Raw genomic sequence first — 14,155 nt, 5'->3', positions numbered from 1 at the left:
CCTTCAGAAGGATCGCGAAAGAACGCGAGGGGATCGGGGACCTCAGTGCCCGGACAGTCAACTGCTTTTGATCCCTTGAAGTCTTTCAGCGGAGATTTTCCAAAGTGGTATACAGTGAGTCTTGTTAAATCTCATTGTATGTTTGTTAAAACTACATTCAACAAGTTGCATTCGACAAGAGAGAGGAGGAAAATGGATCCAAACCTGTATTGCATCTTTTTCAAAATATGTTTTCAAATGTTTTTGCCTGTAAAATCAAAGTCAAGCTACCCGAAAGAACATTTCTCAGTGAATACGAATATATATTTTTTAAATTCACGCAGGTTCTGTAAAGCATGTGTGTACACGGCCTCTTTAAGGGCCATTCCGCGTTATGCAAGCCACCGAAAGATAGCGTTCTGAACAATGAAAGATGGAACCTTGCATAAAACCGAGGCTTGTGGTCGAATGTTCTCAGTCATGGTCCATATTCTTCCACACAGTACTTTTCTGGGGCCTGACCACAGCACAGTAGAGCTGTCCGTTGCCTGCAGGCCTGCATATCTATGCATTCTAATGCGTTGGTCCCGCTGGGTTTTTAACTTTTGCTCTGTGTAATTGATGGCTTCCACACTCCGGCTGAGTTCCTCGCCCCTCTCCCTGGCAATTGTTGGTATATCTCTGCGGTTTGGGCTCTCAGGTCTGTTATTGTTCTCACAAATAGAAGTGCAGGAGGGAGTGGGGGAGTTTGGAAGAAGTGCCCCCCTGATATTTAGTCAACTCCGAAGGGCACTTTTCATTCTGCCTTTGCAAGCTTGGCACATGCCTTCTGTTACTAAGTGGCTTTGCATTGAAAGACTCCACAGCTCCTATTCTTCGGCCCACTAGGTGCCCAGACTTACAGCTCTGGCAGCTGCTGGGCCCTCCAAAAGGCTCTATAGAGCACTCTCTGCAGGTGTGCTCTCCTGCCAGAGCAATTTCCAATCAAAGGCCCTTTTCAGCCCACTCAATAGGAAGCTGACTTCGTATGTGCCACTGCTCGAGAGTAGCATTCACAATGGATGCCTTCTCTAAACAACATTGCTCATATGGAGTCCTGCCACTCGGCCTCTTTCTCTGCGCTTTTTCTGTCTGCGATCAGAGTCAGCGGCTGGCGTGGGTTGCTTTTTTCGGGATAGAAGACGGGCAGCTTTTTCCCCCTGCAATTATCAAACGAGTTGTTACACATTACTCATAAGGTGTGGCTCTCCCCTCCTCTCCCTCTCAAAGGCCTCCTCTGTTTTGCTGAAGGAACTGCTGGCAAGCTGAGACATCTATTCATTTGGCTACTTGAGTGTAATTGCCCGGCTCTTTGAAGCCTGTGAGAGGCGAGTGATTTCGCCCCTGCCCTTGGGCGATGGTGGCGACATCTCCGGCGACCTCTGCGAGCCCCTGCGGTCGGCGGAACACCTCCGCCAGGGCAGCCACCATACAGAGCGGGAATAATGCTGCCCAGGCTGCTCAATTTCTCCTCCTTTTCATCTCTCCCTTTGAAACTTTTATTAACAACAGCTTTCACACTCATATCAAGAGGCTTAAGTAGACAAGGGAGCTGGACTCCCCGATGCTGACGGCCGAAAGTCACCACTGCATGACTTTCCTTCACATCAGCGAGGTTTGGAGTGGGGGCCGCACTGAGAAAACACAGACTTCTAAGTTCACACCAGTGTGCCTGCTCCCCCCTTCGTGTTTTGCGTGTCATCTGTGTTGTCGAATAAATGTGCTGTTAGTTGTTTTTGACAAAGTATATCTCAATCATGCATCTTCTCTCTGAACTCGTCTTGTAGATTCTCTGTGGGATATTTTCCTTTTTCAGATCAAAGACAGCCGAGTTTTTGACTGGTTTAAAATATCTCCTGTTGTATTAGATTTGTGCATGTCTTGGAATGACAAACATCAGCATTGCATGTGCCAAGAAGAAAAAGCTAGGATGGGACAGCCTTACCATAGACAGCATGGAATGCTTTGAAACATCTGAGTGCCTGAACTAATTAAGTTTGGTAAGTAGATGTTATCAGTTCTGGTCTAATTTCACTAAGTACTTTCGGAGGGTTTTCTTGAATCAACTCCACTTCGTGTTATTGCCTGCCCGGGGCTGTTTACTTTTCTCTTAATTACATTCACAATTCGATAGGGTGAATTACTACTCTATTTACTAGTTACCTTGGAATTTTAGACACACAGTTTAAGGTGATGAAGCGCAAATGGAATTACATGTGCTTTAACTTGCGTTACAGCAAAACACAACTACCTGGATCAAAAAAAAAAAAACGTTCAGTGAAGGCTTCATCCAGCATGTAAGGAAAAAAAAACTAAATTAAATCCAAATCAACTCAGTAAGCCATTCATATTTATATATTTCACATATTTTTATGGCCTCATTCACAATTAAGTCTCCTAGAGTTTTCACATTTTCCACTACGCATGTTGCATGTAGGATATTTCGTCATGTATTCTGTGAAAATAGTATTAACTTCCTTGGATACATTTAGACAGCTCTGTGAACCTTCAGTGCTTGTTATCCTCCACTTTGCAGAAGTCCTGAATAATAAAGCTGGAGACCAGGTAGATACCAGACATGCAGGCCATACGCTCTCCATTGGGCCCATTTGAATGCTTCAGCATGTATGATGTCATCGTCCAAATACACTTTGTCTTTCTCTGCCTGTCTGAAAAGGGAAATAAATGAAATCTCTCCCGCAGCCCAAAGTGAGGTATAAGGTTATGCAAAAGTGTATCTATGTGTCAAACAGATCTGGGGTGCGTTTCTGAAAACCATCGTTAGCCAACTAAGGTCTGTCATTACAAACATAGTTAGTTGATTGGCATTTCCCAAATCCGTCTTTCTAACAAACATTCGCAAACTGCATTGCAAACTTCTACGCTTGCAACAACACCGCTTGCAACAACACAGTTAGAAGCAAAGATCTTGGTTGTGTTCTATTTCTAGTTATGCCCCCCTATGTCCTATTCCTTAAGAACATTCTAACATTTAAACTCTGAATAATTTTTAAAAAAGTTTCAAAGAGAGTCATCTCTCTTTGGTGTAATTTGAAGAGTAAGTATTTTTGCGCTTCAGTTTTAGAGATCTTGATTTGATCGATTTCTTGATTGATTTGATTACATTTATACCATTTTGAACGCCATGGCTCATGACGAAAGCTATGGGTGACCTATTATTTAAAAGTGGAATTTACGTTACATCTCCAAAGCTCCTGAAAACAAAAAACAGCATATGTTAATGCTTTTAATTTATAGTAGGTTATTTATTAAGTGTCTGTACTGTATATGACATGGGCCTGTTGGTTAGAAGATATCTGCAGTGGTTTAAATTGTAAAATTAGACAAAAAAAAAAACAAAAAAAAAACCGTCAATAACAAAATATATATATATCCTTTAGATTTTTTTCATTTCTTAATAAATAGATTATACTGTAAATTAGGCCAACAACTAATAACTATTTATATAACTTATGAGATAAGAATACGTGTTAGCTTAGTGCTTTTATATGGAATGTTCTCAATAATATTTGTAAAGGACATAGTTGAAGTCAGAATTATTGGCCCCCTTTTGAATTTTTTCTTTTTTAAATATTTCCTAAATGATGTTCAAAAGACAAAGGAAAATTTCACAGTATGTCTGATAAGATTTTTTCATTTGGATAAAGTCTTATTTGTTTTATTTCAGCTAGAATAAAAGCAGTTTTAAATTTTTAAAAATCCATTTAAAGAACAAAATTATTCGCCCCTTTAAGCTAAATGTTTTTCAGATAGTCTACAGAACAACCATCGTTATACAATTACTTGTCTAATTACCCTAACCTGCCTAGTTAACCTAATTAACCAAGTTAAGCCTTTAACTGTCACTTTAAGCTGTATAGAAGTGTATTGAAAAACATCTAGTCAAATATTATTTACTGTCATCATGGCAAAGATAAAATAAATCAGTTATTAGAAATAAGATATTAAAACTATTATATTTAGTAATGTGTTGAAAAAAATCTTCTCTCCGTTAAACAGAAATTGTGGAAAAATTTAAACAGGAGGGCTTATAAAGTAGGGGGGCTAATAATTTTGACTTCAACTGTATCCTATATGTGTCGCTAACATATATTTCAACTAATATGAAAAACGAGTGCATGTTTTTACCAAAACTAATATTGGATTTTTTAAAGTGTGTGTGTGTTAATTTAATTTACACAAAACATTTTGGCAGTTTTCTCTAAAAAAGTAGTTACTCCACCCTGTTTAGAGTGTCATTGTGGACGTTTTACGTTATAACTAACATGCTTCAAATGACGGATCTGCAACAGAGAAACTACAAGTTTGGGAAACACTCGTCACTACATTGTTCTTTTCTCAAATGATGCATCGAACCATGATAGCTGAGCCGCGAGTTACGTCGTTGTTTGGTAAATGCACCCCTGGCCGGTTGTCTAATTCATGCATAATCAAATGCAATAAAGTGTATCTATCATGTGTTGACCAGATTTGGCCATTTGACTAATTCATGGTAGTTGTAAACAAGTTCCTCCCCAAAAATCTGCTTGTTTAAGCGGAGAAGGTAAAATACCTTCTTAGTGTGATATTTAAGATCTAAGTATGCTGGCAGGGTGTACTTTACACCACTGCCTGAAGACATTGTGTCCTGTCTCATGCAGAGAAAGAGAGAAGAAGAAGAAAAAAGAACACAGGGCTATTATGGGTTTGATCTGGCTCCACAAGGCTCTGATGATAGTCTCAGGAGGGTTAGAAGGTCAAGAGATGCTTTCATAGTAGCATGGATAAAACTAAGCCTCGGGAGACGACAGATTGATGAGACTAAATGATATCACAGACTTTGTGCAAAGTATTAAACAAAAATACATGTAATGAAATACCGAGAGGCAAGATGTCTACATGTCGCCATTGGATGGACGGCAATAAAACCAAACAGGGTTATGAATATTGCATGCTACTTGTATTATTTGCTTTGAGGTTTTTAAGAGAGACGCATTTCCTGTAGCCAAGTCAGCTGGTAACAATTTCAAGACATATTAAAACAAGTCGTTGCCAAAGAACTTCCCTTTGGGATACTTCGGGAGGCTACGTAAACCAATAATGTAATTATAATCCAGTTTAGTAAGAATCACCAAGTTCTGCATTATTTATATGAGGCGCAGTTTAAAAAGAGCACAAGCTTCCCTGTTGACTTTTAGTAGCTTGTTTTATTTTAATACAGACCAGTAAACTGCACATCTCCTCACTGCCAACTATGGAGTGCAAGGCTTTTAGAGAAATCCTTCTCAATGTTGCAGTCTTAACACAGAAAGCGACAAAGTAATCGTCATTAAAACAATTAAAACTATTACATGCACACTATTTAGCACCATAACATGCAGCACATTCAAAAACAATCCCATTTTACATTATTTATATATTGCTTTCTGCTTAGACTTTAGACTTCACTGACTTCGACTGGCGTCGCTTCAGTAAGAGAATGTGGGTCTTTGCCATGTTGAATGCAAAGGAATGTTTGCGGACAGTGAAAACTTGAGCAATATTCAGCATAAAATACAGTTTAGTTCAAGCGTCTGTTATTTGGCTTTAGTTTCATCTGAGTGGGTATGTGGAGCTGTACAGCACAGTGTTCACATGGGGCATTCGTTATCTTAACAAGTACCATATTTGACCCTGGTTGTATGTTTTTCTCTGTATGTCATGTCCTATTACTGACTCAAATGGCCTTAATGTTCTTTTCTGTGCCGCCTTTGAAGAAACACCAGATAAGCAGAAGCAAGTTATGGGTTGTATGTGGGACTACCTACCTTTTATCAGTTATCGATTTCATTAAGCAGTGATTATCTTAATTATAACAAACATACAGATGAAGAATCTTGATCCTATTTTACTTGGCATTTACAGGTTTTTCATTCAACCACTAAAACCATGACCAGTACGCCGTGCAGCATCCTAAACAGCTGGACACGTATCTAGCTGTGTGCGTTTCATTGTTGCTTGCTTTATTTGTTTCAGAATTATAACACAATAAGATCCCTTTTACTTCTGACAGGAGACAAAGAGAAATGCAAAACAATGAGGATGAAAATTGCGCATGGAGAGTCTCAAGTGATAAGCTGCCTTGTTGGTCTGGTATTGTATGTGGTTTTTGCAGACATGTAATTAAGGTTTCTGAGGTCTGGAGCCAGACAATCCTGGGGACAATGGCTCTGAACAATGTGCAGGCCGAACATGTGAACCCTGCCTCTCTCTGCCTCTTCACACACAAGGATGTCCAGTTTAGTGTAATGACATACAATTAGAAATAGATATTCTAGGTCAACTGCTTGTTGTGAGCACTGACTGTTTAACCTGCGGCATATCTGTATCTAAAACCTATGTTAATCTCATCTGAATGAGGGTTAGGGAACTTTTGAAGGACTTTTTGTCTCTTTCTTTTGCTCATAATGTTATAGGGAGTAACTAGTAATTTCATGTAAAGTGGCAATTGTACCCCACCCTTCATTTGCAGTGGCTTCTCAAAAAAAAACTTTTCTGTAATGAGCTACATTTGCTAATTCTGGTGTGACAAAAAAGTAGATGTATTTTTATCTAATGTAATAAATAAAGTTATCTATATTAACCAGTGAGGATATTTACATGGACAATAATAATCAGATTTTAATAAGATTAGGATTCTGATTAAGAGTCTAACATATAAACAGCGATTTTTGATTACCTTAATCTGACTAAAGACATAATTGAACTAAGCAGAAATTGAATTAGGACATAGGGCTACTTTAGTCGCATCATTGAAGTGCAGTACAGATATGTAAACATCCTAATTAAACTATTACAATCATGTAGGACTTTTGGCGCATTTTGCAACAGTAGATACCATAGACACACGGCGCTCTGACACTATTCTCTGCACCTTCCGAGTCAGTATTTGCTCTCAAAAAACTAGATCATCTAGTAGTTATAATGACACTGTTAAACATTTATTCTCATACACAACAATTTGTGTTCACTATGAAATAAAAACATATGAAATGCTTTTCGTAATCATAACTCTAAAATGCGATATAATTTAAATGATGTGCAAACTTTCAGTTTCATTTTCACTGCCAAGTGTGGTTTATACTTCCTGCGTGGCTTCCAATCGATCACTGCCACAAATAGAATTTTATTTACAAATTTATCACCTGTTATTCACAGCATTTGCAGGTTCTGTTCACTAAAGTAGACTTCATTCACAGGTGTGCGCCTGCCCTCTCTGTGGTAACAGCTCACGGTCAGCTGTCGCCACGTGTGATTTCACGGCCACAAATACATCATTACATTAAGACAGAAAATACATTTTTGGGTAAATTATACCTTATTAATACAGTATGTGACTCTTTCAACACCATTTGGAGGTGTCCACATTGCTAAGCTACGTATATCAAACAATCTAAAGACTTGTGCGGCCGCCTTTGCTAAACTTGAAAAAATGATTGGCAGAATCGTAGAAATGCTGGATTAAGATCATTTAGGTGCTTGAATCGAGATCGCAATCTTTTTTTCGATTAATTTTGAAGCTCTAATTCACACAATCTAATTTGTTTAATTTAGTATGATTTGCGGCGAGGCAGTGGCGCAGTAGATAGTGCTGTCGCCTCACAGCAAGAAGGTCGCTGGTTCGAACCTCGGCTCAGTTGGCGTTTCTGTGTGGAGTTTATATGTTCTACCTGCCTTTGCGTGGGTTTCCTCCGGGTACTCCAGTTTCCCCCACAGTCCAAAGACATGCAGTACAGGTGAATTGGGTAGGCTAAATTGTCCGTAGTGTATGAGTGTGTGTGTGAGTATGTTTCCCAGAGATGGGTTGCGGCTGGAAGGGCATCCGCTGCGTAAAAACTTGCTGGATAAATTGGTGGTTCATTCCGCTGTGGCGACCCCAGATTAATAAAGGGACTAAGCCGACAAGAAAATGAATGAATTACGGATTGGTTTAAGGGTGGGGTTGGATGCCACACTACCTTTTTAAAATCTTAGTTTTTTTGTACAACTTAACTCATTCGAATTCGTACAAATTAGATACTAATCTGACAATAGTGATGTTTTCTCATGAGATCAGGCTGACCACAGACATCAAATTGCAAAATATAAAATTTCATTAAAACAATTTTTTCACCAGTCCTTACTTCATACTTGCATCTAATACCTCAGTTTGTCACAGGAGCATGGATGAAATCCTCCTTACTGAAAGTGAAAATGCCGAACAACAGTTAAAGTCGAAAACTAAAAATGAAACACCCGAAATTACATGAAACTTCTGAGGAAACCTGGAAAGCGTTAGGCCTGTAACGATATCTCTTTTTTTGTTGTATGTTATATTGCACCAAAATATATTGCGATAAACGACATTATTGTCATTTTATGCCACTCATTATATAATGCCAGAATGACAATATAATATCATCACAATGCAAGTACACTCTTCCAAAAAACGCATCCTATTTCACTCAATTAAATTTTAGTAATTTTAACAATTTAATAATTAGGCATTGAAATCAGAATGTGAAAATGTATATCCTAAACAAATAAAGTTAACAAAAAAGTGCAAGGTAAAAAATAACAGAGGCTGCAATATCTGCTACCAGATCTTTTTTTAGTTGTTAGTCGTTTATAGTAAATACTATAGTGTTTTTTCTTTTAACAATACTGACACTGACACATTTAACAGAGATAAAGAGGTTGTGCAATCAGCTAAAATGTTGCTAGAATTGTTTTATATATATGGGCGATATATATTGCATCACCAAAAATGATTGAGGCCATGTCCATGTGTAGTGCGATAAGTTGATGTATTGAATATTGTGACAGGCCTAAAAAGCATGGTGATTCAATGACATTAATCGAATTATGTCCTCTAACATGTAAAACAGGATCATGAAAGGAACATTCAAAAAGCAACTCATGTCAACATCTTAATCACATTATTGTCTTATTCAGATTAAGGCAAATAACTGAAGTACTGATGTCCATGATCACAACTGATTACAACCCACTTTTCGGAACACATCAGACCCGCACATTAATAACTTTTTTATTTTTTATTTTAGGTTAATCATACATTTGCAACTTATTTTTTACATTTATAACTGAAAAATACTCCAATCTGTGGCACAAAAACCCCACTGTGATCCGAACCGTGAGATTTGTGATCGTTACACCGCTAATGTAAACATTAAGTGTCTCATATGTGGTGAGAAAATGTAGTTAATTTTAGAGGCTATTGACATAATTAAAAAAAACTGAAAACTTTATGCTATTTGGTCATTTATTTGGAGGATCAAACTGATCACATGTAAATGACAAAAACAACATGTGAAATGGAGGATGCATGATGTGCAATAGTTATAGTTACAAGTGCAGGACAACCAAAATAACAGCGAATTGTTTAAAACTGTATGTAAACTATTCATTTTTTAAAAGTTGCCTCATTCCAGAATTGGGCTGCAATATTATGATTTAAAAAAATATTTGGCCCATATTTACCAGGACATTATGATGAAAGTAAGTGAAGTTGGAGAGAGAGAAGTGGATGAGATCTTCAAGCTGAGACTCAAACTCAGAATAAAAATAAGTAACTATAGTCTATTATAGCTCTTGATGTTGTAATAATGATTCTTAATATAACATAAACTCTTTTTTGAAGAAATGGCACACCATTATCTGGCTACGCAAACAAAATATGTTGGTTACATGCATGCAAAACTTTTATAATCTCTAAAGCTGTAAAAGGAATCTATTAAATACATCATGTCTGCACTTTGTTGTAGAGAATTTGGGATAGCATAAAATTCAGTAAGTGAATCCTATTGTTTATCAGCGCTGACTACACTAACGGCTCTGTGATGTTCTGAACACAGCAGTCAGTCAAACTCAGAAACCTGTGTGAATGGTGTGTGATGCAATATGATACCACGGACTGATATTCTTTGTTCATTTTGACATTTTACTTTAATCATGACAACTGTAATAGCTTCAAATATTTGTGCAATGATATTTTTCCCCTTACTTGTAGCCTGTAATTAGTATTTTGTTTTCAGGTAAATATAAACTTTATCAATAAGTTTGTTTTATGTTTTAAATAACCTATATTAAAGTTTGAATAAAGGTTTTAGTGATCCTCTATGAAACTGAATGCATGACTGAATGATACAGAGAATATCAAATTACTGTCATTTTTGTTCTGTATATAGGGAAATTACTGTGTTATTTATCCAGTATTTTTTCTGTTATTTGAAATTATATTCAAATTCATTCATTCATTCATTTTCTTGTCGGCTTAGTCCCTTTATTAATCCAGGGTCACCACAGCGGAATGAACCGCCATTTTTTTAGTTTAAACTTTTAGTTTTTACGCGGCGGATGCCCTTCCAGCCGCACCCCATCTCTGGGAAACTTCCACACACACACACTACTCATACACTATGGAAAATTTAGCCTTATATTCAAAACTACATACAAATTACAAACAATATCTGTAAATTAACAGATTGACTGTTATTTTATGTATTATATAATTAACGACAAATTACAGCAATTTATCCGTTTTATACAATAAAATTGCCATATTATTTACATTTTTTCCTGTTTTTTTAAGTACATTTAAAATTCGATAAAATTAAAGTAATAAATTGTAATTACTTGTGTACCTCACTATATTAGGGTTTATAACCATGCTAATAATTTTTTAATTCTTGTAATTTTGAAGTTGTGAGAATTTTATTCCAATGTATCTTGTTGTTTTTTAGACTTTATCCAAAATAAAAACTGTTCAACTGCAACATTGAGCATGTCTTGACATTTTATTAAAGGTGTTTAATCGTAATGATTTGGGAAAAATTATTAAATAACATTGTTTTCTCTTTACTCTTTAACTATTAGTGCAGTCACTTTATTGAATGTATTTGATCATAATAATCTAGGGAAAGTTTGTAAAATAACAGTGTTTTTCTGTAAACATTTAAATAAAAATAGATAATTATTTTTGCACTTTATTTCAACAAAGAAATTTTACTGTAATTTTAAGGTTTTTGTTTGGCAGCCATAGCTGCCAGTGATTTGACTTTGTTATGGTTTATATATATATATATATATATATATATATATATATATATATATATATATATATATATATATATATATATATATATATATATATATATAAACTGGACAGGATAGTGTGGGGAGCAGAGAGATGGGAAGGATCAGCATAGGACCTCGAGGCGGTAATCGAACTTAGGTCGCTCTGCATAAGTCAACGCACTAACCACTATGCCATTGGCACCAACAGAGAGTCTTATTTTTTGAAGCAATATTCTTAACAATATAATATTATTTTAAACAATGATTTTAATGTAATTTAATTAAAATTTAATCTGTTTAATTTCATAAATAGTGTGCTTTGTACACATTTTCAAATACTATTAAGTCCAATACCTATCTTTTTTGGTTGTTAATTGTAATAAAATGCTAGCAATCATAAGATTGACAGACTATGAAAGCTACTTGTCCATCACTGTATTATGAGAGCACTTTTCATCACAGTCAGATGAAACTTAAGATGATCAGATGTACATTCCTTGGAAAGATCTTTTCAGCATGCCTTTTTTCATAAGCACAGTGTTGTTGAAATCTTGACATATTGGTGACCAAACATTTGACATCCTATTGTTAGCAATAATAAATTGTTCCAGTCAAAAACAGATCTTATAGCATGCACTTAGCTATACATGTATCTGATGATGCACATTGTGGTCATGCTCTTTTTTCCCATATTCTTTTAAAAATGACCTTTATTTTGTTGTCATTTCTCTGATCATGTTACATGCGTCTTTAAAAAGTTTCACGTGAAGCTTCCTTTCTCCATCCTCGTCTCTGTCAGCATCTTTTAGTGCTCCAAATGGAACGGACACAAGCAGGGAATCGCTCAGATTATGGTAATATCATACTTGGGTTCCTGCACTGGAAAGAATGCCTTCATCACTCTTGTGTTTTTTGAAGTGCAGCTCTGTTACTGAAAGCCTCCAGCGTGTAAGTCCAAACTTCTCTCTAATCAGCAAAAGTAAAATACATATTCGGGAGACACCTCCTTGGCCGTAAACAACCCTGCTTCGCATTAGGGGCTGTTGGTAGAAATGTCATTTTTTGAGTACTGTTTCTATTGCCTTTAAATCAATTGGTTTTGTCACGTCCTTCAGGGCTCAGTTTTGGTGCAGAGCAGCCTGCTTCAATTAGTCTGATGGAACCCATGTGGCTGCTATCAGTGCTGCCATCTTCTCCCCACGGTCTCGGAGAAGACTGGCTCCTCTCCATAATAAGCAGAGAGCAAACACTCTCTCTCTCGCAGTCTGTAATATCACCCCACACCTCTGGACTACACCTCCGAGCTGACCCACATTAAAGAGAACCCAAAGCTTCAAAAGCAAAGGGCCTGGCTACTTCCTACAGAGCCCTGTAGATATGAATTACTATCTCTTCCTCAAATGGAATTGAGTTTGGATGGTGCTCGGCCTTGTGAATACTCTTTAGAGGTGAAGAGCAGTGGCAAATAGGTCTGTGCTACTAGACATGAGCTTGTTTGAGGGTTAATCATTTAAGACTGATTATAAATTGTAGTAGGAGGTGATGCTAACTGTATTTTAGTGAAACTAAGGGTTTAGGTCAGTAATGAGTGCTAATCATATCTCATTATAGATGAAATGTAAACGATCTTCACAAACGTTTATAAATCTGTCACCCTTTTAATCAGAACACTTTATTTTAATTGTCCACTTCAGTTATTCTATTGACTATAATTCAAATCAATTCATGTTTATTTCTATAGGGCTTTTTATACAATGTAGATTGTATCAAAGCAGCTTAACATAGAAGTTCTAGTAGATTGAAACTGTGTCAGTCCAGTTTTCAGAGTTGAAGTTCAGTTTAGTTCAGTTCAGTGTGGTGTAATTTTCACTGCTGAAAGTCCAAACACTGAAGTGCAAATCCATCAAAGTGCAGCTCCACAAGTCCCAAGCCAAGCAAGCCAGTGGTAGCTTTGCAACTACGCAGAGTATAATAGACTGTCTGCTTGATAATACTTCATTTTGACAAGTCTCTCAACACACATTTAACTGATTTTAACTGACTTTACATGCGCATGACCACAAGTGCTAGGTTTTTAATTATGCTGTAGTCTAGGGTACATGAACATGATTTTAGCCAGTAATGTAATCTAAAATACTTATTCTTGGTAATGTATTCTAGCCAAACTTGTTTCTAACATGGATTAGATTTTTTATATAAAAATAAAGACTTAATACTAGTGCTGTGCAATGATTAATTACATCCAAAATAAAAGTTTGTTTTGACATAATATACAGTATGTGTGTATTATGCGTATTTATGTAAAATTGTGTTACATAAATATTTAAATGTGTATATATATATATATATATATATATATATATATATATATATATATATATATATATATATATATATATATACATATATACACACACACACACACACACACACACACACACACACACACATACAGTTGAAGTCAGAATTATTAGCCCCCTTTTTAAATTATTTTTAATAATTTCCTAAATGCGGTTTAACAGAGCAAGGTAATTTTCACAGTGTGTCTGATAATATTTTTTCTTCTGTAGAAAGTCTTATTTGTTTTGTTTCGGCTAGAATAAAAGTAGTTTTTAATTTTTAAAAACCATTTTAAGGTCAAAATTATTCGCCCCTTTAAGCTATATATATTTTCAACTGTCTTAAGAACAAACCATCGTTATACAATAGCTTGTCTAATAACCCTAACCTGCCTAGTTAACCTAATTAACCTAGTTAAGCCTTTAAATGTCACTTAAAGCTGTATAGAAATGTACTGAAAAATATCTAGTCAAATATTATTTACTGTCATCATGACAAAGATAAAATAAATCAGTTATTAGAAATTAGTTATTAAAACTATAATGTTTAGAAATAGGCGATGAGGTGGTGCAGTAGGTAGTGCTGTCGCTTCACAGCAAGAAGGTCACTGGTTCGAGCCTTGGAGCTGCATGTTCTCCCCACTCCTCCGGGCGCTCTGGTTTCCCCCACAGTCTAAAGAAAT

The 14,155-nt window shown here is 36.2% G+C and overlaps 1 long non-coding RNA gene across 2 annotated transcripts in view; it reads right to left on the bottom strand.

Moving 5' to 3' along the window:
* Nucleotides 1-2,358: 2,358 nt before the first annotated feature.
* The window catches only part of LOC141377184 (uncharacterized), a 44,835-nt gene continuing 33,038 nt past the window's right edge, over nt 2,359-14,155 (bottom strand). Inside the window, exon 4 of one of the 2 annotated variants that reach the window (XR_015505971.1) lies at nt 2,359-2,687. This is a non-coding gene — a long non-coding RNA (uncharacterized LOC141377184). The remainder of the gene's footprint in view (nt 2,688-14,155) is intronic. The other variant, XR_015505972.1, reaches the window with a different exon arrangement.

Source organism: Danio rerio, chromosome 13 (assembly GCF_052040795.2).
Source record: "Danio rerio strain M-AB ecotype USA chromosome 13, GRCz13ab, whole genome shotgun sequence".
Taxonomy (NCBI): Eukaryota; Metazoa; Chordata; class Actinopteri; order Cypriniformes; family Danionidae; genus Danio; species Danio rerio.
The sequence above is the reverse complement of the archived record's forward strand: the minus strand, read 5'-3'. Positions and strand labels throughout refer to the sequence as shown.